The sequence below is a fragment of the Quercus robur genome, chromosome 4, assembly GCF_932294415.1.
Source record: "Quercus robur chromosome 4, dhQueRobu3.1, whole genome shotgun sequence".
Classification (NCBI taxonomy): domain Eukaryota; kingdom Viridiplantae; phylum Streptophyta; class Magnoliopsida; order Fagales; family Fagaceae; genus Quercus; species Quercus robur.
This window is the reverse complement of record NC_065537.1, coordinates 80,508,344-80,531,523: the sequence shown is the minus strand read 5'-3', so window position 1 is coordinate 80,531,523 and position 23,180 is coordinate 80,508,344. Positions and strand designations below refer to the sequence as shown.

General features: G+C 35.4%; 1 protein-coding gene and 1 long non-coding RNA gene across 6 annotated transcripts in view; both read left to right on the top strand.

The window, feature by feature from the left end:
- The window catches only part of LOC126724275 (putative disease resistance protein RGA3), a 110,574-nt gene that overhangs the window by 47,291 nt on the left and 40,103 nt on the right, over window positions 1-23,180 (top strand). The gene's annotated exons all lie outside the window — the stretch shown is intronic.
- LOC126724315 (uncharacterized) lies at window positions 7,386-10,541 on the top strand. Of its 2 annotated transcripts, none has more exons than XR_007654914.1 (6): window positions 7,386-7,436; window positions 7,931-7,975; window positions 8,288-8,389; window positions 8,496-8,584; window positions 8,917-9,254; window positions 9,982-10,541. It is a non-coding gene; the product is annotated as an uncharacterized LOC126724315 (long non-coding RNA). The 2 variants fall into 2 exon arrangements; XR_007654913.1 differs by having other exon boundaries at window positions 7,931-7,994.

Below are 23,180 nucleotides of genomic sequence, written 5' to 3'. Positions count from 1 at the left end.
TTCTTTGTTTTATAGAAGCCTAAGGCTTATGTTCACGTCACATGTTCAATGTTTTAGACTATTTTTTATATAAGATGGAGAAACAAAAATAATGCAGGAAAATAATAGATTACATGCAATTTTCTTCTGGTGTAGAAAGGGACTAAGGCCTTATCTTCACATGAAAATATAAGTAAAGATGACTGAAATTCAAGAATTTGGGTAAAGATCATTCTCAAATTTCAATTCAAGACGGTGAAATGGAAATAATGCAAGGTACAAGGGACCACACGGTTTTCTCTTGATATTAAGGGGACCAATATTGTTGACCATTTTTCCTTCTTAAATAGCTTTCTTTTTATCATTAACAATAGTCATTTTGGCATCTGAGAGCTGTTGATGGAAATGGGAGGAATAAGACATAAAAATTCCCTTCTTTTGCGTTCCATGGGTTTATATTTTCCTTGTTTCTTTGATATTTTGGTGTTAGTTCAATTCTCAAGCTTCTCACTTTAATTTTATGACTACATTTCTTCTAATTTGATGATTTCGTCATCATTATTGGAAGGTGACTTTTAAACAAGTAATACGAGAGACAGTTTTTTTTTACAACATATCTTATTAAGAAGGTAAATTATGAGTGGAGCAACATCACTTTTGCATGAATTCTATTATGCATCAATCATCGCATGTTTTATTATTATTATTATTTTATAATACAACATGCTATGTTAAAAAAGTTGTAAAAAATTGGGAAAAAGTTTAGTTTGAAACTAGATAGTTTGGACTATGGAGCTATCTTCCTTCGTGTTTAATTCCATTTTCATGTTAGCCTTATGGTTTATTTATGTTAGTAATCTAACCATTTACTAGCAAATAAGTGGTGTCTATTAAGTCAGGTCAACGATATTATGGAATTGTCACCATATTACTAGTGGAAATGGACAACAAAGCCTATATAAAAACCGAAATTAAATATAAAGAGTCCAAATGAGATGTTGAGATGTAAGAGGCTAAATTAAATACTATCCCAAACTTCAAGGAGCCAAAAATGTTCTTTAATTAAAATAATTTTTTATAATAATAAATCAATTCAGCATAAAGTTAGATTAGAAAATTAATTTTTTGAAAAGAAAATTGAAAGGGATATAAACTAATTATCATTTGCAAAATAGGAGACTCAAAACCCTTTTATTTGCCTACATTTCTACAGAGAGAGAATCCATGCAAGAATTATTTCATCACACTAAAAGCTAGGCTTACTTAATTGGATTTTGAGCATATGATCTTTATTCACTCTTAGTCTCTTAAGGCTAATGTATCACTTTATCCATTTGTTTCTCGCCTCACCTAAATAGTGAAAAAGGAATGCATTCATTCATTTAATAATATCTCAAGGCTTATATAAGATTAACCACAACAAAGAAGAGATTACCACTTGGCCTGTGTTGCCTTTTCTAAAATTTAAATTTAAAAAAAAAAATCTACTTGAGCTGTAATTTGATCTTTTTTCTCTTGTAATTAACCCTGTACAACATATTTTATTTCAACCATGTATACTAGCATATAACTCCATGCAAACGCATGGATGCATTTAAAACTAAACAAAATTTTTATTATAAAAATATAAATAATTAATCAAATTAATTTTTTTTAAAGCGTAACACATGCATTCATGCATACATATAGACACATTTAAAACTAAAGACAATTTTTATCATAAAATATAGATAATTAGTCAAATTATTTTTTTAAAGTAAACATAATTATTCACATATTAAAATTCTTACCTAAATTTAATACTACTTATGATCATTTTTTTTTTTACTAATTTTTAATAAGATAGAACGTGTGGTGATTTTTGTTATGTGATGATTTTTATTTTATTTATTTTTTGAGAAACATGTGGTGATTTTTATTGAGTATATGTGATTTTTTTTAATAGTTTATTAATATTAGATTCTTAGTATTATGCACTTATTAACTCACTTGACACAAAGATTAAAAAACTTAAGTAGACACATGGCACAATCTTAAGTGAATAATTATGGTGTAGTTCCCACATAAATTTAGACTCATGGTGCAAAATTGGATTATAATTTCAAATTCTAATTCAATTTTCTCTAAGCTTTACCGATTAATATATATATAGATAACTTATAAATTTGAATTTTTTTAGTTATATGATTATGTTTTTTATGGTTTATTATAATGGACACCTCGTTTTCTACACTAAATTAACTAATTTGGAAAAAAAAATTAAAAATTTAGATTAGATGGGACCATGGTTTTAAAAACCGAACCGAATGAAGAACCGTTTTTTTTTTTAATTTCCGGTTCAACCCCGGTTTTTGGCCGGTTTTTGGCCGGTTTTCCGGTTGTTGACCGGTTATTGACCGGTTTTGGGGCTTTTAACCGGACCGGATTGGCTCCCGGTTCCCGGTTGAACCGGTCGGACCGACCGGTCCGGTCCGGTTTTTAAAACAGTGGATGGGACACATGGCGCAAAATTAAACTCTAATTGAAATTTAATTTTTACACTAAATTAACTCACTTTGCACAAAATTCTAAAATTTAAATTAGATGAAACACATGGCACAAAATTAGACTCTAATTGAATTCCAATTTGAAATTTAGGATCCGTTTGGATACCGCTTATTTTGCTGAAAACTGAAAACTAAAAACACTGTACCAAAATAATTTTTAAATATGTGAATAGTGCTATGGCCTGTGAGACCCATTTTTAATGAAAATTTTGTTGAGATTTGGTAGAGATGTAGAAAATTGAAATGATAGAGAGTAAATTTGATCTTTTCTCTCTTGTAATTAACCCTGTACTTATTATTAGATGGAAAAATGAAGAAGTAAAGGGATATTTTCATAATTTTCTTTTCAAGTGGAGGAATAATTTTGTAACTTTATTCTAAGATATAATTTTTCTTAAAAGACGAAAATAGGTTAGCTAAAATTTTGTAACTTTCTTCTAAGATATAATTATTGTACCATTTATATCAGTTCTCAGGGGCCCAACTTTTGGACATGGTCTACCATTAGAAAGGATGTTATGAATGGTAAAATAATTTCCAGCTAGTGGACAAAATTTCCAACTAAGTCTGTGACCCACTCATTTTCTTTCAGTGTAGAAGGGCTTAAGGCCCAACATTCATCACTGTGCTTCGTGGTGCTTGGTAATGTAGTATGAGTAAGTCTAGTCCAACAAATATTACCACAATTTTGTTACGTGGCAACTTGTAAATAATGAAATTATGGATCCATAATTTTATTTTTACCACTCACGAATCATCACGTAGCAAAGTTGTGGTAAAGTTGTGAAAAAATTTGTGTTTTAGTCTTTCATGTTTAATTATGTTTTCATATGAAGCTTGTTATTTATTTTTGTTAGTAATCTAACTTCCAAATAAGTTGTTTCCATCATGTCATGTCACTGATATAATGCTAAGTATCATTAGATTACTAGCAAAAATGAACGACAATGGTAATATAAAAACAAAATCAAACTAGAAGTTTTGAAATGAGAAGTAAAGGGATAAAATGAAAATAATCTTAAACTTTAAGGGCCAAATATGTTTTTTAGTCAAAGAAAATTTATTAGAATAACAAAATTAATTCATCCTAAAGGTAGATTAAAAACAAAAGTAATTCACCCAAAAGGTTGATTAGAAACAAAATTAAGACAAAAAATTGAAAGTGATATAAACTAATCAATCAATCAATATCTTTCTCAAAAAAAAAAAAAAATCAATCAATCAATATCAATATATATGTAAAAGCAGAGACCTCATGTGGAAAAATATGAGGTTCTGCCAAGTGGCACATTGTATGACATCCTTTTCATTTAAACTTCCACCTCATCTAAATTTAGCATTTATGTCAATCTATTAAGTAATGGCAAATACATTTATTTCAATGTATTAATAAAATTCAAAGAATTTGTATACATTTATAACTTTACATGTTTTGAATTGATACGGATAGATTTAAAAAGTCATGGGAAATGTAGGAATAAAATTCAAAGAATTTGTATACATTTAAAACTTTACATGCTTTGAATTGATACGGATGGATCTAAAAAGTCATAGGAAAGATAGGAATAAAAAAAACTTTCCAATTTTCTGCATAAGACTAACTTCAATGCAAAATTGCAAGAGTTGAATTCAATGAATAGGACAAATATTATTTGTCTCCACATCAATCAATTAATACATATAAAAACAAAGACTTCATGTGGGAAAGTACAACGTTCTGCCAAGTGGCACATTGTATGACATCCTTCTCATTTAGGCTTCCACCTCATCTAAATTTAGCATTTATGTCAAACTATTAAGTAATGACAAATGCATTTATTTCAGTGTATTAATAAAATTCAAAGAATTTGTATACATTTATAACTTTACATGCTTTGAATTAATACGAATAGATCTAAAAAGTCATGGATAAGGTAGGAATCAAAAAAACTTTTCAATTTTCAGCATAAGACTAACTTCAATGCAGAATTGCAAGAGTCGAATTCAATGAATTGGGCAAATATTATTTGTCTCCACATCAATTCATTCAATTCAATATTCAATATATATATAAATGCAGAAACCTCACGTAGGAAAGCATGAGTTTTTTCCAAGTGGCACATTGTATGACATCCTTCTCATTTAGGCTTTCACCTCATCTAAATTTAGCAGTTATATCAAACTATTAAGTAATGACAAATGTATTTATTTCAATGTATGAATAAAATTTAAATAATTTGTATACATTTATAACTTTACATGCTTTGAATTGATACGGATGGATTTAAAAAGTCACGAAAAATATAGGAATAAAATTCAAAGAATTTGAATACATTAATAATTTTACATGCTTTGAATTGATATGGATGGATCTAAAAAGTCATGGGAAATGTAGGAATAAAAAAAACTTTTCAATTTTTTGCATAAGACTAACTTCAATGTAGAATTGTAAGAGTCGAATTCAATGAATTGGGCAAATATTATTTGTCTCCACATTTGTCCAGTATAAATCTCCATTTCCATTGGACTTAAAAATTAAACTTCCATAATTTTCTCACAATATCTTTTGTAAGGACTCAATTTGTAACGATCCCAAATTCGTATTGGGTTTGAATGTTAAAGGCCCAAACAATAAATTTGTAGAGCATGGATATCAAAAAACTAGGTTAACTCCAAAAGAAAAACGATTTAACTTCACGTTTATAGATGGATTAGCCCTAATATAACGATCAATTTCTCTTTGAAACAAGTTCAGTTCTTTATTTCATAAGGTTTTCTTCTAAGTACTCTTTGTTTAGAAGTTCTGATCCCTCTCTCTCAATGTATTCTTTCATGTTATATACTACCCTCTTGATATCATCTTCACCACACACGTGTAGGTTAGGTTCGGGGGATCTCTTTTTATCCCATCTAACACCTTCTGGAACCTCCAACCAGCAACTGTAAGGCTGCTTCATCACTGTTTAGGCATCACCTCCACATTAATGCGGCCAGAGAGTTGGTTGAGAGGCAATTAATGCGGAGGCAGCTGTTGTTAAAGATATTTGTTTACCTTTTCTTTCTTACCCTTGGTCCCATATCCCACCTTTAGTGGTAATGTAGCTCTGAAGTGTGTTTGCAACAACCTGGCATTCAGGTCATTCTCGAACACATATTGCCGAAAAGGATTTTGTCCTCAGACGAACACTGAACTCATCTCCCGTGTTATCTACTCTTCTTTTTATTTGGTTACCCTTATAATCTGATATGGGCCTCCTCGGACAGTTTTACGTCCTCGGATGGGCCACAGGCCCAATTGACACTGTTTCAATAATTATTGATTAATCGGCCCCCACAATAGCCCATCAAAATCTTGCTTTTCGACTCCTCGGGAGAAAAGATTGATTTTGATGTCACTTGCCCATACCTTTTTCTGTTTTGGGCATCCTCCTAACATTTCAGCTTCCTGAGCATGGCAGCATTAAATTTTAGCGACGCCCCGGTCTCCCACGTTCAACGGTGAGATGTAAATCGAACGGTAGGGGGTCTATCTCGTTTCGCGAGCGGGAACTTTCCCGCTCATAATTTCTGCACGACTATAAAGGGATTCTCAAATTAATTCTCTCTCTTACCTTCAGCAATCACACAATTTTAGAGCTCATAAACTGAACCTGTCTTTCTCCTTTTTCGTCATTTTCTTGGGCGTCTACAAATACTTAAGTTTTGTTCGAGGACCCTCTTTCAAACCTGTAAGTCTTCTCAAAACCTTTACAGCTTTCATCTTAAGCTTGTCAATTTCTCTACTAAACCCTTTAGGAAAATGGGGAAAAAGGAGGGTAAGTTTCAATGTCTGGTTGAGTCCGAGAAGGGTATAAGGAGTTTCCGCGAAAAGTATAGGATCCCCTCAACAGTTGGTATGAGGTACGCAGCCCAAGGGGAATGGGCCGGCGCTAGAAGAACAGGGGAGGTGGTTATTCCCATGATCGCCTTTATAGAAGGTGGGATGACCATCCCCATGCGAACTATTACTAGGAACTATCTTAGGTTTTTTAGGCTATCCCCCACTCAGTGTGCCCCAAATATGTTTAGAGTCCTGGGAAGTATAGAGGCTTTGAATGAGAGAATGAACCTAAACCTGACCCATCATGACGTGAACTGGGTATACAACTTCCACCATTTGTCGGGGTAGGGATATTATCTCAAGTCGACGTATCCCGAGGTGAGACTAATTCAGTGCCTCCCCACTTTAAATAAGAACCTAAAGGAGGATTTCCTTATCTTCTCTAGGGAATGGCATGATGGTCTGCCATGCCCCATGGAGGAAGGAGTACCAGTTGGGAATGTAGTCATAGATTCATAACATTTGGTTTACACATACATGTTTTTTTCCCTTTTTCTTTTTGTTTTTTTTGTTTTGTTTTGGGGTCTTAGTATTCTTATCCCTAATGACGCTTCGTTTCGATTCAATGACTTTGCAGATAGACGCTTTACCAAGCCTAAACTTGGTTTAGTCAACAAAGCGAGTTTAGACAGAGTATTGAGAGCAGAGATATACGTAAACGAAGCCGACGGTCAACTCCGGGAAGCACATTTAATCCTCGGCTACACCCTTATTTCGTTTGCTTTCCAAGCGCCGAGTTATGTGATCAGAGCCTCGGCTTCAACGTATTAGTGTGGCCTACAAGGGGTTCGTCGTTCTAGAAGGTATTCGTCTTCCTACGGACGAAACCCGCACTAAGCCCCTTTTTGTTGCCGCTGTCTCAACAGGAGCCTCCTCATCCCAGCCTGCCCTAAGGGAAGAAGAGGAAGGAGAAGAGGAAGAAGAAGAAGTTGTGCAACTCTTAGACTCCTCGGAAGACTTTGGAGTTTTCGATCAACCTATACAATCCAAGGAAGACTTTGAAGAAGCCGGATATCGCCATAACTGGTGTTAGCACCTTGTAAAGTGATGCGGTATGTTTTGAAAAAACTGTTGTTATGAAGTGTGTTTGGTATTTGTTCAAATTAAAATTTTTGGTTAATTTGGGGCTTGAATGATCCTGAAATCCAACCTATAGCTTAGCCGAATATAATTATCTAACCATCTGAGAAATAACTGAATATATATAACAAATGCAACTATAGAACTAGAAGAGATTGCATCACCAACTCCAAGTAAATCAAGGCTCAATTCTTTATTTGTGCATTATACTTCTTAGATATTTTATAGTCCTATTACCATAGCCATTGTTGGCAGAAAATGTTTTTTCATGTTTATATGCTAATTTGAATTTTCTAAATAAAATAAAAAACTTTATTACTTGGTCTTTAATTTTAATTTTTTAGTTTAAAGGCTTATTTTATTTATTTATTTTTTTTCTATTTGTTACCCCTTTCAATGATGCTACCATGGTCTTCAAGAATAGGTAATGAACCTTATATTCTTCTGTTACGTTTGTACTATGCAGTTCTTGAGGTTGGAGACTCATCCAAGAAGCAGTGGCTTTGACAAGGTTGGAACAAGAGAAACTGGTAGACATTTAGTTTATATTCTTTTTCTTTTTCTTTTTTTTCTGATTTTTTGTTAGTTGTTACTAAATTACACCCCTACATTCTATAATTTTTAATAGGAATAGTTGATTGGCTTGCTGAAAACTATAAGAAAGAAGAAGGCACAGATATTCTGAAAGACAAGCAAGCATTTACCATGATGAAGCCTTCATCTTTGACTTAGACTAATATTACATATGTCGCTATTTCTATGCCTTATTTAAGTTGATCTCTCTATTTTCCATATCATATAGAAAAACCATTTACTTTTCCAGTTTACCTTTCATTATCGTTGCTGTTGCGGATGGCCCAAAACACATTGACACCACACTGACAGGGGTCAAATTTGCAGAACTCTGTTCAGATTTGCTAGACAGGTATGCCTACTGACAATTGTTACTCGCATATGAAATATCAATAAATGTTTGATTTCCATCACTTCAGTGGATTAATACTGCAATCTACTTTTTCATGGCTTCCCAGCCATTTAGGAGCATGAGGAAATGACTGGAAAAGAGACCAATGTGACTGTAAATCCTTATGAAGTTGTTGGTCTTGAAGCTATACTTCAGGTTTGTTCTGTTGTTCTTTTTTCCTCTTTATTTATGGAAGAAAACGTACTGCTCTCTATTTCTGATATTACCTACTGTAGTACTTTTTAGAGTTTGCACTAATTGTTGAGACAGTTGAGGCATCAATATTTATTTTAGTGACTTTCATTTCAGGGCTAGTGTTTTAGCAGGAGAAGTTAGTGACATTGTGCTCTTGGATGTCACTTATTAGTTATTACTTTCATTTCAAAGCTCTCTGTTTCTGATATTGTCTACTGTAGTATTTAACAACTTGCATTAATTGTTGAGATAGTTGAGGCGTCAATATTGATCTTTTTTTACTTTTGTTTCAGGACTTAAAACTTTCAGTGGCGTACTGACAAAGATTATCTGAAGGATCACAACTTTACCGATTTCCAAATCATGGTTGTTTTCTTTTCCACTGCTGCAAATGGATGGACCAGTGTAGAGATTAACCTCTATCAAGGTGAGAGAGTTTGTGAGGGACAACAAATCTCTTGGAAGCTTTCACTTAGATGTCATCCCACATGTGCCACATGGAGTTCCTCAAATTGAGGTGAAATGTGATATTGATGCCAATGGTATCCTTTCAGTCACTTCAATTGACAAGGAAATTGGAAAGAAGCAAGATATTGCCATAACTGGTGCTAGCACCTTGCCAAGTGATAAGGTACGTTTCGAAAAATTGTTGTTATGAAGAGAGTTTGGTAGTTGTTCAAACTAGAGATAGCAAGTTTTAGTTCTCAATAGAAGGCATGAATTAGTATCTGGTGGTTGAAGCTTGTTGTGGCTAGAGATATTTTTAGAATGAGTTGGAAATTAGAATTTTTGATTAATTTGTGGGCTTGAATGATCTTGAAATCCAACCCATCTGAGCCGACTATAATTATCTAACCATCTGAGAAATAACTGAATATATAACAAATGCAACTATAGAACTATAAGAGATTGCATCACCAAACTCCAAGTAAATCAAGGATCATTTATGTATTAATGCATTATGCTACTTAGATATTTTATGGTCCTATTATCATAGCCATTGTTGGCAGAAAATGAGTTTTCTTGTTTATATGCTAATTTGTATTTTCTAAATAAAAATTGAAATTAAAAAATCTTTTATTTCTCAATCTTTAATTTTAATTTTATAGCTTAAGGGCTTCTTTTTTTCTATTGCTACCCCATTCAATGATGCTACCATGGTCTTCAAGAACCTGTATCTTTATTTTCTTTCTGAAATCTCAGCAATTCAAGTATCTATACTTTATCAAAATGTGAACCAAGATAAAAAGAAACATTCAAATTTTATATTCTACTGCTTGTTATGGTTGCAGAATTGAAGCTTCTATAAGTACCTGTAAACCTAACCTAATTATGTTACTAAAATTGCATGTGGATAGGATGGTTAGAGAAGCTGAAAAGTTTGGTAAGGAAGACATGGAAAAGAGGGATGCCATAGACACAAAGAACCAAGCTAACTCAATTTTGTACCAAATTGAGATGGAACTTAAAGAGTAGGGAGACAAAAGTTCCTGAACCAATCAAGGAGAAAGTAAAAGCTAAAGTGGAAGACCTCTAGGATGCCATCTCTGGTGGATTAGCCCAAGCCATTAAAGCTGCAATGGTTGACCTAAATCAAGAAATTATGTAACTGGAGCTGTCAACATGACGTGACTTTGAATTGGATTCCTATTAAAAGTCTATTAACTTTTCCGGATTATCTTCTTCAGTTCTTTGCATGCACTACAACAATTGTCTATCCTAAATTTTAGGACTGCAGCTTTGTTGCTGTTGTATTTGTAGTATGACAATATCTCTTTTATATTGAGTAATTTGGGTGTATTGGGGTTTGGATTTTGTGAGAATTCTGTCATACCACCTTTGTATTTTCCATATTTGTTAGTGGAACTTTCTCCTTGTCTTCGCCTGTGGATGTAGGCCAAAGGCCAAGCCACGTAAATCCTTGACATTCTCTCTTGTGCATGCTTGTCTATTTTTCTATGGTTTTTTTTTTTCAATTATTTTTTTGAGTTCTTTTTAAAACCCATAATATTTTAACATTCCTATTGAAGACAACACCATTCCTATTCTTCCATATGTTCCAAATGGCAAAAGGAAATATAATTTTCCGAGGAGGTTTCCTTGCAAGGTGATTAGTGTTCATCCTACCATTCATATCTAACCAATCATGCAGGTTAGACAACCAAAAGCTGAGATTTCTCGATTGCACACCAAGCTGCCTCCACACCGATTGAGACCAAGGGCAGTCCCTGAGAGCATGTAAAATAGATTCATCGTCCCTTCTACAAATGGGACACACCACATCTTCTGTCACACTTCTCTTAGCAAGGCATTCCTTCACCCTAATGCTATTACGAGTGCATTGCCATATGAAAGTTTTAATGCGTGGTAAAGTTGGAGCTTTCCATAGCCATCTTGCTGTAAAAAGAGAGGTTGTATTCGCCCCCATTGCAACTTTGTAAGCACTCTTAAGCTCAAAACAGCCCTTCGGGTTCTCAGCCCAAGCAAGTTTATCACCGCCTCTACTAGTAAGGGAGAAAGGTATAGCTTCGAGCTTCTCCTTAATGTCTGTAGGAAAAACAAATGGCATACAACTCCAATCCAAACCCGAATCCCCCAAAATATCTTTAATTCCCCAATTGGCTGCATCCCGAGGCAAGGGCCCCTGAATGAGGTGCCTGAGAGGACCTTCCTTTAACCATTTACCATACCAAAAGCTTAAGGTACTATTCCTCCCTACCATCCAAAAACTCCATTTCATAAAAACTTCTCTTCCTTTTTTAAAAGCAGCCCAAACTCTTGAGCAAGGCAACTTATCTGCATTTGCCAAATTCACCCTTCTATTGTTGCAATATTTTGATCTTAAAGCTTGAGACCAAGGAGCATCATTCTCAGTATGGAACCTCCAATTGAGTTTGGCTAGCATGGCTATATTCCTCCCCCTAGTTGTTTGTAGGCCTAGACCCCGTTCTTCCTTTGTCTTTGTAACCTTCTGCCATCCAACCCAATGGATCTTTCTTGCTAATTCTAAAGTGCCCCACAGAAAATTATGATTAACTCTATCTATACCATCCAGAATTTTCCCCGGTAAAAGAGTACACTGCATGACATATGATGGTATGGCCGCTGTGGAAGCCTGAATGAGAACATTCCGCCCAGCCAAAGATAGTAAATTGGCCTTCCACCCCGCAAGTTTTTGCTTAACCCTCTCCAATATGAAGTTGTAATCATGGGAAGAGGCTCCTGGCACCCTCATAGGGATTCCCAAATACTTCCCAATGTTTGGAGTGGATGTAAAACCAAGGACATCGCTCAACAACTCCCTAGGAGAGAAAAAAACTCTAGACTTTGCTTCACTCACCGATTGACCAGACAAGCTACAAAACATATCCAAAACATCTCTTATTGCTAAGAAATTGTTGAGGTCCACTTTGGCAAAAAAACACAAGGTTATCCGCAAAGAGCAAGTGAGAGAAAGCCAGACCACTTTGAGAGACTTTAATTGGTTGCCACAATTTATTACTGCATTTCTCCTCAATGAGTTGACCAAGGAAATCCATGCAAAGGATAAATAAGTACAGGGATAGACGGTCCCCTTGCCTTATCCCTCTAGAAGGGTAAATCGGATCAAGCGCTTCACCATTTACCATAATCGAAGTAGAGATCGTCGAAACACAGCTCATAATAACCTCAATAAGATCCAAGGGAAGGTTAACTCTAAAAAGCATATCTCTAATGAAACTCCATTTGAGCTTATCATAAGCCTTTTCCAAGTCAATTTCTAACACCATATAACCCACCTTTCCTCTCTTCTTGCTAATGGAATGGATGACTTCTTGGGCTATGATTGCATTGTCAATATCCCTTCTTCCCGGAACAAAGGCAATTTGGAGGGGAGAAATGAGCTTGTCTAAGAAAGGTCTCAGTCTAGTCACTATGATCTTTGTAACAATTTTATAGAATGTATTACATAGACTTATCGGTCTATAATTTCCTAAGGTCTTCGGTCTTTGAATCTTTGGTATAAGAGTGATGTGAGTCCTATTCAAGTAATCAGGAACTCTTCTCTCTACAAAGACCCTTTTCACTTCATCACTTACAGAACTTCCCACTATCAACCAAAATCTATGGAAGAAACCTGCATGCAAACCATCCGGACCCGAAGCTTTGAAAGCTTTCAAAGACCACAAGGCAACTCTTATCTCATCTTCCGTTGCAATCCCACTATTACTAATCATCTCCTCATCCGAAAGTTTGGCCTGCCACTAGGAGGCCGACGAAGCTACCCTAGGAACACTAAGGAAGGAGGATGTGAAAATCTCCTTAAACCCATCCCTAATGTGCTCCTTTACTCCGTTATCCTCATAAATCCATTCCCCCACTGCATTTTTGATAGCCAAAATATGGTTTCTTTTCCTTCTTACCAGAGTAGAGACATGGTAGAAGGCGGTATTTTTATGCCCTTGTATCATCCAATTTACTTGAGACTTGAGAGCCCAAAGTTCCTCTTCCTGACTAAGAATCGTGTCAAGCTCTTTCACTAACTCTTTCTCAAGGTTTAGGAGGAAATTTGAAGGTTTAAAAGCTACTGCCCGCTGAATACCATTCAATCTTGCCATAATATTCTTCTTTTTAACAAAAATACTACCAAAATGGTTTCTATTCCACTCGGTGGCATTTTTTGAAATGAGATCAATTGCCTCTCCAAGATTCTAAGGCTGCCTCCAAGCCTGAGATACAATGTTTGGAAAGGTGGGATCCGTCAATCAATAGGTTTGGAACTTGAAAGGTCTTACTTGCCCTCTATTAGTTCTTGGAAGCATGTCAAGTATGATAGGACAGTGGTCAGAATGGCACCTTGTGAGATGAATAACTCTAGCATCCAGGTAAAGCAGACACCAACTAGGATTGACGAAAAATCTGTCAATTCTTTCTTGGATAAAAGCATGGATCTCCCTTTTATTCGTCCAAGTGAATCTCTGACCAGTAAACCCAATATCAATCATGTTGCAGTTATCCAGGCACTCCTTGAACAGCAAGGAGCTACTAGCCCCAACAGCCCTACCCCCAAACTTATCCTCAGCTGACAGAGTTTCATTAAAATCACCCGCTATGAACCATGGAAACTCATGAAGCTCTACGACTTTATTTAGATTATTCCATAAGACACACCTTTCGGCACTCCTAGGACTAGCATAGATTGCAGAAATTAACCAGCTAGAATTAGAATTTCATACCTTCACTACGGCGTGTATCTCCACCCTGTCTGAATTCCAGAGCATCCAGAGACCGCCAGCATACCCGATAGTATCCGTGTGAATCCCACCATCAAAAGGAAGACGGTCAGAAATCTCCCTAGCCCTCTCACCACCAACTTTTGTTTCCATCAGAATTAAAATAGCTGGATTGTGATTCCGAATCAATTCTCTAACATGCCCTTGGAAAGTGGGCTTCAAAGCCCCCCCAACAATTCCATATAATGACATTCATGAGGTACAAGAACTAAGGGGTTGGGACACTTATCAACAGGAGGTCGCGACATGACCTCCTAGCTCAAGATCCATACCCTTTACTTCAACAACTTCATAATCTGCCCCTCCCCTGAAAACCTCATCAAGAACCGTTGAATCACACCCAACCTTCTCTCTGGCATTCTCTCTGAAGGTTTCACTACACACAATAAGGCCATCGGCACTTCCATTAGACAAACCAGCCACCGAGTGCCCACCCTCGCGCTCTTCTCTGTCACAAAACCCTCTAAACTCGAAACCCACCTTCAGCCCAAGCGTGACTAGTGGATGAAGCTCTCTTCTTTGTTTAGACTTGCCATCACTCTCAACTTAATGTTGATTTTCCTGAGAAAGACACTTTACGGGCTGTGCTGGAGAGGAAAGCACTTGGCAACTACCAGCTGTGCTTTGGAAAGTTTCTTTATGAACCCTAGCTCATGCAATGGCTTTCTTGCCTTTGACCAAAGCTCTATGGTCCCGCTTACTCGAAAAAACCTCTGCCTCAGTCCACTCCTTATTGTTACCCACTTCATGATTCTTTGGGCTTTTAACCAACGAAGCTTGGGCCTGGGCATTATCACTCCTACCTACATTTAAACCAACATTTGCCATATGGGCTTCATTGGTGGGCTTTTGATCTGCAAGTTTCCTCTTCGATTCCCTGCTCGGCCCATCATTGAACTTGAATTTCCCAGTAACGTTGTTGAACCTTGCTTTAGTAACGTTCTTTCTTAGCTCCTGCTTCAATCGATCGTTACTCATCCCATTATGGGACCCTCCATTACCCTGAAATTTTGTCCCATTCTTCCTGCGTGATACAACAGTCCACGATTCGTATGTACCTGACTGTACTCCTCACGCACATTCTCATGCATGATCTTGCTAGGCTCTACCTCAAGCCCCACTTTGTCAGACACATGCTCATCGCATGGTTGTCCATCTGAAATCCCATCCTCCTTCGTTTCAAGCACCGTCGGCGATGGCTCAGCTTGGATTGTATATGGACAATTTTCTTTACTGTGGCCGATTCTACCACAAGAAAAACACAACCTCTGTAATCCTTCGTAACAAATAGGTTGTTAAAATTTCCCAATTAAAACTGCAGTAGACAGTGGCTTATCCCCATCAACTTGTACATAAATCCTCGCATATCTACCTCTCGTTTCCATAGCAGTGTGTGAGTCTATTCGCAGTACATTACTGATGGAATTTCCAATATGCAAAAGGGCCTCAGGATTATAGTATTCAATTGGTAGTGCTTTTAGCCGTATCCAAATAGAGATTGAAGTGATGTTAGCTGATTCCGGGCGAAAATCTGGCTACCAAGGTCTAATGGAGAGAAAGTGCTCTCCAATGAACCAAGGACCTTTTTTGAGAATGGATTCATAATCATCTTTCAGAGAGAAGCGGGTGAGATAGAACCCATGCTCCAAGTTAACACAGTCCAACCTCCCGATCGGTTTCCATAAGGAAGGGAGCCTATTGTGGAGGAAGTTGAGCCCCACCGATCTGCCATGCATCTTTACTATAAGAGCTTTTGACCATGGATTTCGGATACGCTTCTTTAGATCCCTTGAGAACTTAACAGCTACAAGCCCTTCACGTAGGTTATCTATTTCTTCATCCAAGTCCGCCTCATCTTCCATGAGCTCACCAAAGCAAAAAGCTTGCATGAATGCACCAGGAATTTCACCAACAAGTTTATCTTTGGAAGTGGCCGATCCATTCCATGGCCCCTGACCATGGTTTGGTGATGACAGGCCTAACTCCGATCCCGGTTCTTCCCTGAATCCTGCGTGCTTCACGTCTTTTACTTTTTTGTTACTACGAGCTAGCTCTTCTTGTTCTTCTCACGAGAGGGACAGGGAATGGGAGCTCATAGTTCACTTACAAATCATAATATTTTAACATTCAAACTTATGTGAACATGCTTTCTGGAAACCCTTTCCCACAATTGTCGATCTATAGCCAATCCAGTCAACCCGATGTTGGGTTACTTTTGGCACGACACTTGTGTCATTTGGATCAACTGGGAAAACAATTGGTGGGAATGATTAGATTGTTGCAGATTTCACTTACAGAACTTCTCCTTACAAATTTGTATTTTCTATGTTACTTTGTACAGGGTATGTTGGCTGTGATTTTGCAAAGTATGATGAGTATATTTTCAATGTGATTTAGAGAATTGGTAGTCTATGGGGCATCCTCCTGAAAGAATTAATAAAAAAATTGGAGCTTGTACGTTTTTTTTCAATGCTACATTTGGTTAAGTAGGTGGTTGATTTGTGTAATCAGAGCCACCAAGGCTTATTTATTTTAGTTTTCCATGATGATTTTGCATCAACAGTGTATATGAAATAAGTTTTTAGCGCCATACAAGTGCATCAAACGTTTTACTTTCAAGTTTTATGAGCGGTAGAACTACTTAAATTAGTGGACTGGAAACTAAACTAATTATTACCAGTTCAATAATTTTTTGCGATCTTATTTGCTTCAATTCAACCTTTTCGTTTGCTTTGAGATTTATGGCAAGGAAAAGACAACGTGGCCATGTGGGCATGGACAAAAGGGAATGGTCGTATCTACACTTTGAAGGACTGGATGGGCCTCCTTCAGCACATTGGTTCGTGGAGTTCATACTCCCTAAGCACTGGATGCCTCCAAACCTAGAATTATCCCAAAAAAAAAGTTTATTATAGTTTAACTACCAACAACTTCGAAGGAATTTTCTCTAACCTATTATATCATTATTCATAAAATTATTCACATTTATTAAGTCACATAACTCATGAGCTTATTTAAACAAGTCTCACGACTCTTTTTTTTTTAGTCTTTTCTATGGCTAGTTGATGACAAGAGGATTAATTTTAAAAAAAAAATATATCACAATGTTTGTATTTGTAAAATTTGGTTTTACAAGCCCTCACCAAATCCAGTGTTATTATTATTTTTATTGCTTACTTTATGATTTGGTGTATGTAATTGTGATAAAATACAATAATCTTGTTGATCATATAATTGAGATAAATTGATAATTAATTAATAATTTTGTTACATATTTTATAAAAGGGTCTGAAACATATTCTTCAATTGACATGAGAACAATTTGAATACATAGGGTTCAAAACCAGATTTTTAGCTTTAGCATTTTTCTTTTTGAATATATCAAGGTTTAAAATTTAAAGAGATAAACCACTTGGCCTGCACTTTAATTAATGTAATATATAAACAAACACAAAAAATTATAAAATCTTGATGTTTACATGTTGGAAAATTTATATTTAGAGAATCTAATAAAAAATTAAATATATAATTATTTAATAGAATGGTAGACTTTGTCATTACATTTACATATATGTTAGATTCGGCTTAGAAGCATGATCTTTCACAACCTATCCAATGCCCAGTACTATTTGTAAGAAAGTTTCATTAAAGCAAAATCTAAAGCCATGAGAGAAGAAAAATATTTTTCTAAGATCTAATCTAGCTATTTCTTTTATAAAAAAATTAAAAAAAAAAATGTGGGCTAAACTACAATAACATATATACTCTTTTGTAAGAAAAATTTGAAAAATAATGATATGGTGGTGATTGTTACGTTGTCACTCCTGGATTAAAGTGAAATCTAGGAGTGAGCATTCCTATTCCAAATGAGCCCAAACTTGTTATATATAAATCGTAATTTATTCAGCAAAAAAATATAAAAATTGTAATTTATTTTTTTCATTTCGAGTATCAATTAACAGATATTAACCAAAAAAAAAAAAAAAAAACATATTCATTAACATAATTGAGAAAATAAATCATTGTACAAGCATTTAAATGTTGACTATAAACCTGAAAATTTTCAAAAAAGAAATCTACATTTGTTTTGGTTTATTTTATGAATTTGTACAATGCTTTTTTTTTTTTTAATTTCAATTTGTACTTCTGTATACCTAAAAATGATCCTTGAATTTTGAGTCATTGTCTCCGGGATTTTCAAAATCAATACTCCATTTATGAATGAACTTGGGTGGACTTTTTTTGTGAGCTTCTATTGAGGAATTTGTATCTGGCCCAACTAAGCAACTAAAATATCTAGTGGGTTTGGACAATTTAAGCTGAGGAAATAAAAATAATGTGAGGAAACAATAGAGGTACACATTGTTTTCTTTGTTTTATAGAAGCCTAAGGCTTATGTTCACATCACATGTTCAATGTTTTAGACTATTTTTTATATAAGATGGAGAAACAAAAATAATGCAGGAAAATAATAGAGTACACGCAATTTTCTTCTGATGTAGAAAGGGACTAAGACCTTATCTTCACATGAAAATATAAGTAAAGATGACTGAAATTCAAGAATTTGGGTAAAGATCACTTTCAAATTTTAATTCAAGACAGGGAAATGAAAATAATGCAAGGTATAAGGGTTCACACGGTTTTCTCTTGATATTAAGGGGACCAATATTGCTGACTATGTTTCCTTCTTAAATAGCGTTATTTTTATCATTAACAAAAGTCATATTTGGCATTTGAGAGCTGTTGATGGAAATGGGAGGAATAAGACATAAAAACTCCCTTCTTTTGCGTTCCATGGGTTTATATTTTCCTTGTTTCTTTGATATTTTGGTTTTAGTTCAATTCTCAAGCTTCTCACTTTAATTTGATGACTATATCTCTTTTAATTTGATGCTTTTATTATCATTATTGGAAGGTGACTTTTAAACAAGTAATACTAGAGACACAGTTCTTTTTACAACATATCTTATTAAGAAGGTAAATTATGAGTGGAGCAACTTCACTTTTACATGAATTTACCATCGACGGGAATTTTATTATGCATGAATCACCACATGTTTTATTATTATTATTTTGCCTTCCATCATGTATATTTGATTAAAAAAATATTGGAATGGTAGAAAATATTTGCCTTCCATCATGTATGTTTGGTAGAGACATGAAAATTGAAATGATGGAGACTAAATTATTATTATCCTTATTATTAAGTGGAATGACGGTATGATGGAGAGACGATTTTGTAATTTTCTCCTCCAACTCATTTCTCTTCCCATTTTCTTCTCAAACTCATTTTACTTTCCCTTTTTCATTCTCTTGTTTTACACGTATTAAAATATAGTTAGTTAAGCCCAAATATTCCCTTTGAAAAATGAAATTTATTCCTTATAAGCCCCGTGGCCATATATGAAAATTTCAAAATGGAATTAAGCAGTCGGACAAAACCTAGTGGAGCGCTTCTATTATATTCTGTAAGTTTTTTGAATTATGGTTCCTCTATAGGTTATATCTACTTCAACTTCTATCTACTTCTACTTCTACTTCTACCAACTATAAAAAAAAGAGCCAATAGCTCTAACTATAGTGCTCTTGGTTTGGTCAAGTGTTATTTTTTGTTGAGCCAAAACGATTTGTTTGGCTGAAGTGTGAAATCAAAATAGGATTAGAAAGAAAAAGAAGGAAGGGAGAGACCAAGTCAAAGACAAAACTAAGATTTTGATAAATGTCGTATGGGAGTGGGTGGGTAGTAAAGACGGAGGAAAAACACAAAAGGTACTCTTTGAATGATGGTAATCACTGGCACAATAATTTTTCGGCTACTGGACAAAATTTCTAACTAATTAAGCCTCTGTCCCACTTGTTTTCTTTTGGTTTTTATTTTATTTTTTTATTATTATTATTATTTTTTTTTTTTGATAATCTGTAATAACATTAAACCAGATAAGGAGAACAAGGTTGTTTTTTTTTTTTTGGTTGTTTTTTCTCTGCATGATTGTACCAAGAAAATGACCATAGGAAATGAATGATATCGATGACATTCGTCCACATTAAGAAACTCGGTCTCCCTTCACTGCAGCATTACTTTTACACAAACTTCATCACTTCTAGCAAGCATTCATCTCTCTCTTTAAGCGTTTCTTTCAGCTACTACCAAGAAATGGCCGAAGCAATCCTCTTTGGTCTTGCACAGAAAATGATTGAAAATCTGGGCTCTCAGACTTTCCAAGAGATTGGATCACTCTGGGGTGTTAAAGATGAGCTTGAAAAAATCAAGAACACCGTTTCCACGGTCCAAGCTGTACTTCAGGATGCAGCGGAGCAGCAAAGTCATAACCATCAAGTCAAGGACTGGCTCCAAAAGCTCAACGATGCAGTTTATGACGCAGATGACTTGTTGAGTGAGTTTTCAACTGAAGCTACAAGGCGAAGCATGGTGAGTGGGAATAAAGTCACAAAAGAGGTACGCACTTTCTTTTCAAAGTCAAACCAACTAGCTTTTCGTGGTAAGATGAGTCGTAAAATAAAGGCAATGAGGCAAAAGCTAAATGCAATAGCAGAAGATAAGAACAAGTTTAACTTGAAAGTAGACAACGTAGAGACAAATGTTATGAGTAGGAAGAGGGAGACTCACTCTTTTGTTCGGGGAGAGGTTGTTATTGGGAGGGATGAGGACAAAAAGAATATCATAGACCTATTATTTGACTCTAATGTACAAGAGAATATTTCGGTCATTCCCATTGTGGGGATCGGGGGCTTAGGGAAGACTACACTTGCTCAATATGCGTACAATGATGAGAAAGTTCAAAAATACTTTGAGTTAAAAATGTGGGCATGCATCTCTGATGTATTTGATTTAAAAATAATTATTGAAAAGATAATAGCATCTACTTCTGATCATGCACCAGTTGGAAACCTTGTAATAGATCAGTTGCAAAGTCAACTTCGTAAAAAAATTGAAGGAAAGAAATACTTACTTGTATTAGATGATATATGGAATGAAGATCCTGAAAACTGGCGTGAATTGAAAAGTCTTTTAATGGGTGGTTCCAAAGGCAGTAAGATTATAATAACTAGTCGTATTAGATTGGTTGCAGAGATTACACGCACAGTTTCACCATATTTTCTCGAAGGTCTGTCCAAAGAACAATCTTGGGTTTTATTTAGGCAAGTGGCATTTAGAAATGGGCAAGAGGCCAACAATCCTAAACTAGTGACAATTGGAAGGGACATTGTAAACATGTGTCAAGGGGTACCACTTGCTATAAAGTCCATAGGAAATTTGTTATACTTCAAGGAAAAAGAGTCTGAATGGTCATACGTGCAGGATAATATAGAAGCAAATGTAATTCAAGGGAATGGAATTTTACCAATTTTAAAATTGAGTTATGATCATCTCCCATCACATTTAAAGAGTTGTTTCACTTATTGCTCTTTGTGCCCGTTTGCTTTGGACGTTTTGTTGCTGAAGTGCGTCTGCGTTTTGGGCATGGGACCCATGCTACAGTAACACAGTAAACGCGTCCCCTTTTTTTTTTTTTTTTTTTTTTGTTTTCTCGCGTTTCACTACTGTTCAGCCGTATATGTTGACTTTTCAACTGTGAACAGTGCATTTGTGCACTGTTCACGGACCCATAAATTCCACTTTTCACAATTTTTTTATTAAAAATAGGTCCCACGGTACTATTCACACATTTAAAAAATATTTTGCTACAGTGTTTTCAGTTTCAGTTTTCAGTTTCAGCAAAAATAAGCTCAATCCAAACGGACCCTTTGTTTCCCAAAGATTATGAGATGGATAAGGAAACGGTAATACAACTATGGATAGCACAAGGATTTGTCCAATCATCAATCAAAAACCAACAATTGGAGGACATTGGTGATGAGTATTTCAAGGATTTACTTTGGAGGTCCTTCTTTGAAGAAGTAGAGACTTACAATGGCTTAAGATACAAGATGCATGATTTAATGCATGATCTTGCGGAAGTTGTTGCAGGCGAGGAGTGCAGACTTGTTAGTTTTGATGGCAAAAATGTTAATGAAAAAAATCATCATGTATCATGCCCATTTCATATTGGCTCATCTTTTACTGAATCTTTAAGGTTTTTGGTTAAAGCAGTCAAGCTATATACATTTCTTCTAACATTTAGTGAGATGAACTCTGGTGCCTTGGAAGAGTCAACGTTGAATACAATTATTTTGAGTTTCAAGAGCTTGCGTGCGTTAGATATACATGCATTGAAGATTACATCAATACCAAATTCTATAGGGAAGTTAAGACATCTAAAGTATCTTGATGTTTCTTTTAACAAGGATATTAAAACTCTCCCTGATTCAATTACTACATTGTTGAATTTGCAAGTGCTAAAACTTTATGATTGTGAAGGCCTTAAAGAATTACCCAAAAAGTTTAGAGAATTGGTTAGCCTCAAACATCTTTATAATGATGGTTGTTATAATTTGAGTCATATGCCTCATGGATTAGGGCAAATGACTTCACTTCAAACATTAAAATTATTCAATGTGAGCATGTCCTCCGAGACTGGTGGATTAGGCGAATTGAAGGAGCTAAACAACCTGCGAGGAACATTAGAGATCTCACATTTGGAACGGTTGACAGAAGCTAACTCAAAATCCATTGTTGTGAATTTATGGGAAAAGCAACATCTTGAAAAACTGATATTAAAATGGCATCATCAAGATCAAGTAGATAATAATGAAGATGAGAAGTTATTAGAAGACCTCCAGTCACACCAAAATCTCAAATATTTGGAAGTGCATCAGTACAAGGGTGTGAAATTTTCAAGTTGGGTCTCTTCTCTCACAAATCTTGTTGATTTAAAGATAGAGAATTGTAAGAGATGTCGATATCTGCCACCATTGTCTCATCTCCCCTCTTTAAAATCTCTAACGCTTGACACGATGAATGATTTGGAGTACATATCCGATAATGATATGAGTAAAGAGTTGGCTACTCTATCCACAATATTATCAACAGCGTTCTTCCCATCTCTAAAGTCACTCACAATAAGGGCATGTCTTAATTTGAAGGGATGGTGGGGGAGAACAGGGAGGGATTTAGTTGCAACATCATCTGCGTCAACACCAGATCATCAACAAGATCAGTCTCACAACTCAATACCTTTATTTCCTCTTCTTTCTTATTTGCAGATTAGTAATTGCCCTAAAATGACTTCCATGCCCCTGTTTCCCAATCTCGAAGAACGGCTATTTTTATCGAATGTAAGTTTGAGGCCTTTGCAAGAGACAATGTCAATGAGTTTTTTTGT